The following is a 9,965-nucleotide window of genomic DNA, read 5'->3' on the forward strand; positions in this document are numbered from 1 at the left end:
AAGTGCCGGCAGGCGCTGTAGTTTTATTTTTTACTGTTTATTCTTGGCAGCAGGCGGGTGAAGAGCTGGGGGACAGTGGCTGTGGAAAGATACTCTGCAGCAGTTTTGTAAAAGCGTCTGCCACCAGCGTGATTCATAGAATCTGGAACAATCTCTGTGCGTAATGGTCAAGGCCGGAAAACCATACTGGATGCCCGTGATCTTCGGGCCCTCAGATGGTGCTGCATCACATACAGGAATGATACTGTAATGGAAATCACAACATGGGCTCAGGAATACTTCCAGAAAACATTGTCGGCGAACACAATCCACTGTGCCATTCGCCGTTGCCGGCTAAAACTCGATAGGTCAAAAAAGAAGCCGTATCTAAACAGGATCCAGAAGCGCAGGCGTTTTCTCTGGGCCAGAATAATTTAAAATGGACTGCGGCAAAGTGGAAAAGTGTTCTGTGGTCAGACAAATCAAAATTTGAAATTCATTTTGGTAAACTGGGACGCCATGTCATCCGGACTAAAGAGGACAAGGACAACCCAAGTTGTTATCAGCGCTCAGTTCAGAAGCCTGCATCTCTGATGGTATGGGGTTGCATGAGTGCGTGTGGCATGGGCAGCCTACACATCTGGAAAGGCACCATCAATACTGACAGTTATATCCAAGTTCTAGAACAACATATGCTCCCATCCAGACGTCGTCTCTTTCAGGGAAGACCTTGCAGACCACATACTGCATCAATTACAATGTCATGGCTGCATAGAAGAAGGATCCGGGTACTGAAATGGCCAGCCTGCAGTCCAGATCTTTGGCGCATCATAAAGAGGAAGGTGCGACAAAGAAGACCTAAGACAGTTGAGCAACTAGAAGCCTGTATTAGACAAGAATGGGACAACATTGCTTTTCATTAACTTGAGCAACTTGTCACCTCAGTCCCCAGACGTTTGCAGTCTGTTATAAAAAGAAGAGGGGATGCCACACAGTGGTAAACATGGCCTTGTCCCAACTTTTTTGAGATGTGTTGATGCCATGGAATTTAAAATCAACTTATTTTTCCCTTAAAGTGATAAATGTTCTCAGTTTAAACACTTGATGTCATCTATGTTGTATTCTGAATAAAATATTGAAATATGAAACTTCCACATCATTGCATTCTGTTTTAATTCACAATTGTACAGTGTCCCAACTTCTTTGGAATCGGGTTTGTATATACAGAAATTAATGATCAAGGAAAATAATAGGGAAATATTGATTGAAAAATGTATAATTCTATTTTGTTATATTTTTGTATAAATATATTTATTGATACATTTATTATTAAATGATGGCAGGTTTGGTCCTCCATACAAGGGAACAGCAACATTAGGCTTTACCCTCATGAGTGTGGATCGATTAGGGCAAACAAGGTTTGTTCTGAGTAGCGTAGCCAATTCACTGTGTAATGTTCAATTGCCTATTGTCTTTATGAACCTTCACTGAACACACATTTGTGAATAAAGTAAATATTGTCAATCTGAGTGGATTTTTAAGATAAAAATGTTCAATATGGTTTTATGTGAATAATAAATATATGACATGCTTGCAAATATAAGCCTATATAATCCTTAGCCATAGCACATTGGACATGCCCTACAAAACCCTGAGGGGTGCCTTACTGCAATTATAAACTGGTAACCAATTGTAATTAAAACGGTTTTACTACACGGTCGGATATTGAAAGCTTTTCTAGGATCAAATCAAGCAAATTCATAATGGATTTTTAAAAAAATATTTCCTTGATAATGTGTCATATAAGTGTGGTATGTCCTGTACGGGAAAGCGGTTACAGGCCTCTGCGTCCACTGCCTGCTGTCTGATTCCGGGAGACGTCTCTTTACAGGTGAATGAAAAAACGCTTTTGAAAGAGCCGGTAGTATGTGGAAATCCACAGCAAGACGACGCCCATTACTTGTTCTAAGAATAGTTGGCGCAACAAACAACTCCGGACCGCAATCCATCACAGGCGGCGGCCAGGCAGGAAAACCGGGAGAGGGAGGGGGCGGCAGCTCTGCGTTTATGAAACAGACCGCTGGAGCGGAGCCCGATTCGCACCATTAAACTGAAAAGCACCGGGTGTTTTAGCAAGACTCGTAAGCAGCAGCCCAGTCATTAATGCGTTTTCTGGAGGGGGGGCTGAGCAGAGAGAATGAGAGGGTGACAGAAAGACCTCAGCTCCAGTCCGATCTTGTTTCCTGTTACTATCTCGACTTGAACTCTACCTGACCTGTCATATGGGGAGGAACAAACCCCCGCGGGGCAGACAATTTCCTTGCCAAGAACTCCCCAAGTTGTTTCAGTTATCAGAAGAGAAGTGAGTGTGCGTTTGTTACTGTCGGGTCTTCAATAATCCATAAAATTCAACATCTGGGAAATAATGATTTCCTATTGCTCACGACCGCCTAATTTTAAAAACATTTTTTTTTTAGATTAAACTCATTTGAAATGAGTTCGGTGTTAGGTTAAGCGTTGTAGTATACTTCTGGAAAAGTGTCAATTTCTTCCGTTACCGCTGTGCAAGTCCCCTCCATATCGACCAGCAGGCTCGAGCGAACAAGGACGAGGAGTGGCCCGCTAACAGAGCGGAGTGTTGGCGCCCTCGCGCTCTTTGTCCCTGGCGTTCTGCCAGTTCTGTCTAGAGTGCCGAGGCTTGAGCTCCGGGAAAAAAATGCCGTGTGACGCAGGATAATCTCCGCAGCGACGGGGGCGGGGAGCGGGGATAAACACGGATTAATGCACACACCACTAAACAGGGCTCGGTGTGAGTGTGTGCGTGAGTGCATGTGTTGCCGAAACGAAAATAATTCTGTGCATATATAGACTACCACTCGCGCTTAGAGAAAATGAACCAATGAAAACAAACCTCAGAAAGTCCTAAAAAGTCTGTTTACTACCAAATGACTTTAAAGTAGCCCATGTTTACTAACATATTAAGCGTTTAAAAATCTCAGATTTGCCAATTACGTTTCTTGTTTAAAGTTATACAATGACTAGACAATAGTTGAAAGTAATGAAGTTATTCAATAGTGTATTTTCTACAACAATATAAATCCTCTATTTTATTCATCTGGCGTTCATCCATATTCAGTCCCTATAAAAAATAAGTACCAGATAAGCAGTCTTAACCAGTAACTCATTCTCCAGTTCCCAGGTTTTCTACACAGTCGAAAGAGAGACGCAGGTGCCGAAGAAAGTGTGTATGTGTGTTTGGTTTGCAGAGTGTGTCCGGGAGAGAGCTGGAGAGAAAAAGTGAAACCGGGGCAGGGAAACTCCGAGACAGTTCGGCAGCTCCTCGTAGACACACAGAAAGCAAGACGCAGGCATGCCTCCAACACTTCTCTGCACGGAATACCAGAGCCGCGCGACATGCAAAGTATCTCTAAATAAACTGCACAGAGGAGAGCTTTCGCTTTTCAATGGAAAAGACAGATTTCACAAAGACAGATTCCACACACAAAGGCAATATGAAACAAGCCAACTTCCTGTATAAGGCATTACATTAAGAGTGTGTTATTAGTTAACGGTAGGGTAAAAATATGTCACAATGAGGAAATAAGGGGATCTTTTTAAGTTGCTGCTAGAAATGGGGGGAATAATACAATTATAATTTTCTAGCATATATGAAGGGAACAAGGATTCAAAAATGGGAACAAAAACTGAAGCAGTAGAAAACTCCACCATTAAGTTACTAATGAATCACTCTTAATGATGTAATCTCGACAAACAATTTTGCCAAACGATCATCAGGGGTCACCTACTGTAATTTACATATTACACATATGACCAATGTGGGAGACTTCTTATTACAAAAGGGACGTTGTGTCCACTCGGTCCCGTGACGGAGTGGGTAGATTGAAAAAGGTACGAACGAGAGATAGCGCCCCAATACAGCATGAGACCACACACACAGAGAGAGACAGAGAGAGAGAGAGAGAGAGAGAGAGAGACGATGGTTCCAAACAGCTGTCGTATTATTTGCGCGCGGGCTGTAAACAGGGCCTCGCGCCCTCCAGCCACACAGGCGCATGCAAGTCGGTGCGGGCAGCATGACCGCCAACAACGGCGACATTGTGTGGCCCGTGCTGTCACTAGAGAACCGACGACAGCCGCTGAACCAGGCCATTCAACCCGGGCCAAATTAAGACTAAATGGGGCTTTTATGTTCCGATGCGGTATTAACAAGGATGGGGATATTAGCCGCATCCCGTTATACCAGCTTTCTTTTCTTTAGGAAATTTCGATTTTGGCGTAGAAAGTCTTTGGCGTAGAAATACATCTAGTATTAATTAATTAAGTTAACATGAAACAAAACTGCTGTGTCCGGGCAACACAATGTTTTATTCAAGATCTATACACTAATGTCTACCTAAAGAGAGTGAAGGGCATAGTCCCTAATCATGGCCCACTTATCGACTTTAAATCAGTGCTCCACATTGAAGTTGAGGGTTATGTGGAAAGTAATGGTAGCCTCTCTTCTTATGACGTGTACACGCACCTCAAGATGTCTGTAAGATTTCATCAGCTGTAGACGCCCTGGGCAAAAAAATCTAAAAACAAAAGGGGCGCTTCAATCAAGAAGAGGCCTGCTGAGACAAGAGGACCGCAAGGTGGTAGCGAGGTGTCATCATCATCATCCAATACAATGTATCTAGGCTAGTCCACATAAATAATGTAACTTTATTAGAACGAAAATATCAAGAAACTTAAAATGTTTATTTATGAAGAAAATTATGTGAATTGAAATTACTGTTCATCATACCTAGACTATATAGCATATAAACAGTCGGTCTTTCTGCATTTGAGTGCTACAGGTTTCTCCCAGCGCTGTGGGGGTTATAAGGGGACAATGACACGTCTCTCTGCGGGGAAGCGATCCGTGCCCTCCGGGCCTCGACGGAACTAAAAGCTCTCTGAAGCGGAGAGAAAAAAGGGTTCTCCCGTTTCAGCGCGAGGTCCCGGGAGCCCTGGACTGAGGCACAGCTTCAATCAAACCATGACGTCTCCCCGGGGAGCCGTGCAGTGCGCGGAAACCCAATCTCTCTCTCTCTCTCTGCCTCGCGTTCGCTTTTGTTCACACGGACCTCGCAGGAACAGCAAAGTGCGCAGCCGTGCCGTAATGATTGTTTTTTTCATGGAAACTACAACACAAAACAACATCCCGCATGAATGACAACAGCCTATAATGGGATGACTGAAGCTTTGTCTCTACAACACTTCTGTGGGCCACAGTCACCCCAAGAACAATAAAACAGTGATTAACATATGATAAAGATTTAATATATGCCAAATATATGCAACCGTCAGGTTTTACCAAATGAGCTACAGACAACCATAACACATTTTGGTTATTTTTTGTATGGCTAGGCTACTCTCTGACACATTGTGTCGTTTTTCAATCCCAGATTTAAAAATACAGAAGGTTGTCTGTTAATCTCTTCAAAGCACCGTAATGAAACAAAATCAGGTGACAGACTCGCATGGTCACAGAGGATTATATTGACATAATAAGGGCATGGATTCCCCCTTGCAGATTCATTGATTGCAGACGATTACAAAGCGGCCCAAGTGCGGTTAATGGGTTTAGAATGGAGGCGGCAGGATTGTCGCTGTGCGCTGCAGATTATCATGTCCACGCAGATCCACGGGGAGCCGTATAGAACTACACATGGACGCTCACCAGTGGACCTGGTATGATCACCGGCTGTCACAAATAGGAGACCCATCAAAAGGCAGGACAATAGTCAATCAGGCTCTGGGTAGAACCTCCCCTGTGGCATATATGGAGAATCAAGGTTGGATCCATACTCTCCCCCATTCAAACCAAACTTCATCCCGCTCCAGCCCCTCGGCCGACATGTTGTTAATGGTGTGCGGAGCGCAGAGATCAGCCCCCAGCGCAATGAGAGCCAACGACATTACTTTTAAAAGGCTCACCGGAGCTCGGAAAACGTGCCCCTTTCGTGTACGTTGATGCTATACATAAACGTTGTTGACCACCTAAACCATATATGGCAGACCACATTTGCTATTTTTTAAGAAATCCCAAAGAATCAATTAAACAGACTCAGAAAATAACTTCAAATGCTCCGGTAAAACAGTGCCTCCACCAGCTTACCTAGTAGCATGCCTCGCTTACCCCTCCTCTCTCTCCGGTCGTGCGTAAAGTTGACCTCTGCGCGTGAACGGACACCTGGAGAATGGATCAGCGTAGCTGACCTCATCGCGTGAGCATAGAGGAAAATGACGCGCAACACAGTCTGGTGGGATGCGCTAAAAATAAACTACAGCCGGAACAAAATTTTAAGCAGCTGTTTTAAGCTTTATAAATTTAGCCTAACCTAATAATCAACCGAGTAAAAACGGAGTCCATGTCGGTAGGTCTGCTCATTATGTACTGACTGTCATACACTCATATTGAGACTTTCAGTAATCACACAAATTATGATAAAACCACGCAATTTCCCAATAATACATTTCTTTTTATTCCAACTGAACAGCGTTGAGCGTTGAACGCCGTTTGGTTGGAATAAAAATAAATGTATTATTGGGAAATTGCGTGATTTTATCATAATCTAGCAATCTAGCAAAACCCTGCATGGCACGTATAATACCGAACCGAGGTTCGTGTTCCGTGGGGGCACTTTCTGCATCCTTTTTCTGTTCAGGATGAAATAATGAACAGCTACACGCGTATCCTTCAACATACTGTAACTATAAACATCCAGCTTTAACAAGTGATTCTGACTGTCAACATGGAAATAATCAAACCAGTGGTCATTTGATGTCCTCTAACTGTCTCGAAGGTAACATTCCTATTAGAAAGCACAGTCTCATAATTCTAATATATGATTCATTTCGCACCTACCCAAAACTTCTGTCCTAATAAACCACCTCTCCATCTCCCCCTAGCTGAACAGGGCACCTTTTCTGGGAAGTCATTACCACTGGCATCGCTGAGTCATGGCATGGAACAGTATTAACGCTAGCTCTCACTTTGACTTTCTGACTTTGGCCTTCTGCCTGCAATGATCAGTTGACTGTCAGAATTCGTGCTTTCCTTACCCAGTACAAGGCGTTTTGAATAAGAGTAGGCTATAGGCCTTGGCCCGCGCAATTGCCCGGCACATATAGGCAGCTCATGCAAATGTGGCATATTATGCTCCAAGCTCAAGCAACAGAGGCATGTTATGTCCTGAAAGTGTATAATATACAAGGTAACACGCAGTAGGTTGTGGGTGTTTGTGTTGTGTAGACAACCATATTGGGGGTTTCACAGGATTGTTTGTACTAGAGAGACGATTTCGTGGACAGCAATATTCTAGAACCGTAACCAACCCTACCAATGAGCTGGAACCAATGAGCTGGGAGGCATCGATTTCGCGAGCCTTCCCCAATTAGTGTTCAATTACTGTCCGGAAGACACTGCGTGCGCGGCCAGGACCCTAGCATGGGTCTGCGCGTGCACTGTATAAAAATAAAAGTGACAACATAACTACAAAGAAATAGAATAAAGGAATTTACTTAGGTGTGTAATGTGGGGATTTGGGACCAAGAAAGACCAACAAAAAGCCCAGAAATCGAAATCCCTGCGGATTCACACTAGAGAGAACGAGATCAAGGTCCCGTAGAGGGAAGCGTTTTATGCGTGTGGTAGATAAACGACGCTAAGTGTGCCTATAGGCATTTCTGTGTACATAGCCGATAGAGTTTCTATCTGCCCCGCACATTTCGCACTCTGCCCCTTAGGGCCGAGAAGGCCCAACTCTCGTAGCCTACCTCACACACACCTCTACAAACACTCAGGATAAACACACACGCGCGCGCACGCACTCTTCCAATTGTGTTGAACCGAGAGGAAACGGAACAATCCGCTGCTCTTGGCAGGGCGAGGCTGGATTCCGTAACCTTGTTTAGAGCGCGCGCGCACGCGCCAACTCACACGCACACCGATTAAGAACACTAGATTTAAAATTCTCACAAGAGGCTTCGATCTGGCGATAGATTTACGAGCCCACTTCACAAAGAGCAAGTCTTTTCAGTCACTTTTCATTCAACCGCTCTCGGAAACGTTCACTGTCTGTAATATAGCCTGTGCTACGAATCACCAGTCTGCCGATTGACAGGACATCCCCGGTCACAAAGCCCAGGGCCGAATGACTAAACCCATGTTATTTATCAACCACATGCCACTACCCCGCCGAAACACACAAAGACCACCCTATGCGCTATTCTTAGAAGTTGCCGTTCCTCTCTCACCCACGCGTATAGACCTAGATAAGATCACTCCGAACTTGACTCTCTTCCAGGATTCTTATGCTTACACTTCTCCGTATGACAGATAGTCAGTTTGGAGATAATGCATTCATGTCGCAGTCGTGGATAAGCTACCACAATGGGAGGGGACACGGGTTATAACTATTCAACAGTGGCAGACAAAATAAAAGACCCAACAAAAATGTCTTTATTACCCATAATTGCCTTACCTGGTCAACAACCGCTATTTCCAAACGCCTGCAACTTGACGCCCTTTTCCTGTTTTTCCAAGTTCTTTCAGGCTTTGAGCAAATATCCGTGCAGTAGACTACGATTTTCCTTAAAAATATATAGACATCCCGGGCCGGTGAATATTCAAACAGTTGGATGTAAATAAGCAGAATAGTTGTTTGATGGTTATTTACTTCTCATTCAATTAAACTTAATGATAGTGGTTCCTTAACACTCAGCGTGTTATTTTCAGAATACTTTTTCAGAGTGAAATGTCACTAGGTTTCCACACAAGAAAATGTTGTTCAATTCGACTTTGTTTGAAAAATCGCTAGAAACACGGTTTCCAGTTATCCGTTTGACCTATAGAACGTCCCGTTGGCGTGGTAACGTACCGTTTAGCAGTGCGCAAGGATACAGGTGGCGAGGTCCGCACCGCGGACTCCAGAAATTAATTCAGCTTGGTCGTATCTCGCAGCGCCATGTTGGGTTCTGTCTGAGCACGCCGTTTCAAAGCTCACTTCCACCCTAGTCATTCCCGGTATATTCAGCAACAATATTATGTATCTGCCGCGCTATTGAGAGAACGGTCTGGAATGTTTATTTTCCCGTGGTTTTTTGTCTGAAAGCTCCTGGTAGCTCCGTTAGTGCCGATTTGCTGGGAACACCGAACGGGACTCGCGGGTGCGCGGAGCGGAATGACTGGAGTGTTGTACCGCGAGCGAATCTCCCACTCGCGCAGACTCTACCCAGAAGGCCAGTCGGGAGACCGCAATTACCATAAACCTCCAGCGCGCGCTCGCACGCTCGCATACACGCACCTACACACACACACACACACACACACACACAAAGAGAGAGATACAAACACGCACCGCGCACTGGGGCGGCCGTGTAAAACAAAACACAAGTGAGAGGAGAGGGGGAGGGCAACAGAGAACGGTAAAAGGGAAGAAATACATTGTAGGGTAACAATGCAATGAGGTTGAGGGTGTAGAATCATAATAGGAGACACAGGTAGAGGGTCTGAGATAAGAATTGTGTAGAGGTAAAGTGGGATTATGACGGAAGAGGGGAAGGTGGAGTAAAGAAAACAGGAGAGAGTTACCTGCTTGTCCAAGTTCAAGAGGTGAAATGCTGGCACCCGAATAAAAGTAGTTGATCTAGACAGTAAAGCCTGCTGTGCTGTAACACTAAACACCCCAGATGGGCAGACATTCTAACCCAATATGTATACAGGTCTAATAATTGACTCGTACACTGTCCTTTACAGCTGAAAAAACTTAATAGCTAATAAATTCCATTTTTGTAATACCACCAAAACATATTGACTGGCAAAGACCAAGGACATAGACTTAGCTGTTCTGTCTCAAAATGGGCTTAATGTCGCATTTTGCAAAGTCATGCCATGTAGACTTGGAGAAGCACGAAGAGGAAAAGAGGAGAGGAGGAGT

The 9,965-nt window shown here is 44.3% G+C and overlaps 1 protein-coding gene across 4 annotated transcripts in view; it reads right to left on the reverse strand.

Annotated features, from left to right (window-relative positions):
• Positions 1–9,227, reverse strand: part of LOC105027348 (BCL-6 corepressor) — a 42,239-nt gene extending 33,012 nt beyond the window's left edge. For 3 of the 4 annotated variants that reach the window (XM_034286739.1, XM_034286738.1, XM_034286737.1), the window contains exon 1: positions 8,511–9,227. The gene's annotated coding sequence lies outside the window, so the exon portion shown is untranslated. The remainder of the gene's footprint in view (positions 1–8,510) is intronic. The other variant, XM_013137881.4, reaches the window with a different exon arrangement.
• Positions 9,228–9,965: the final 738 nt, after the last annotated feature.

This window comes from Esox lucius, chromosome 16 (genome assembly GCF_011004845.1).
Source record: "Esox lucius isolate fEsoLuc1 chromosome 16, fEsoLuc1.pri, whole genome shotgun sequence".
NCBI classification, from domain to species: Eukaryota; Metazoa; Chordata; class Actinopteri; order Esociformes; family Esocidae; genus Esox; species Esox lucius.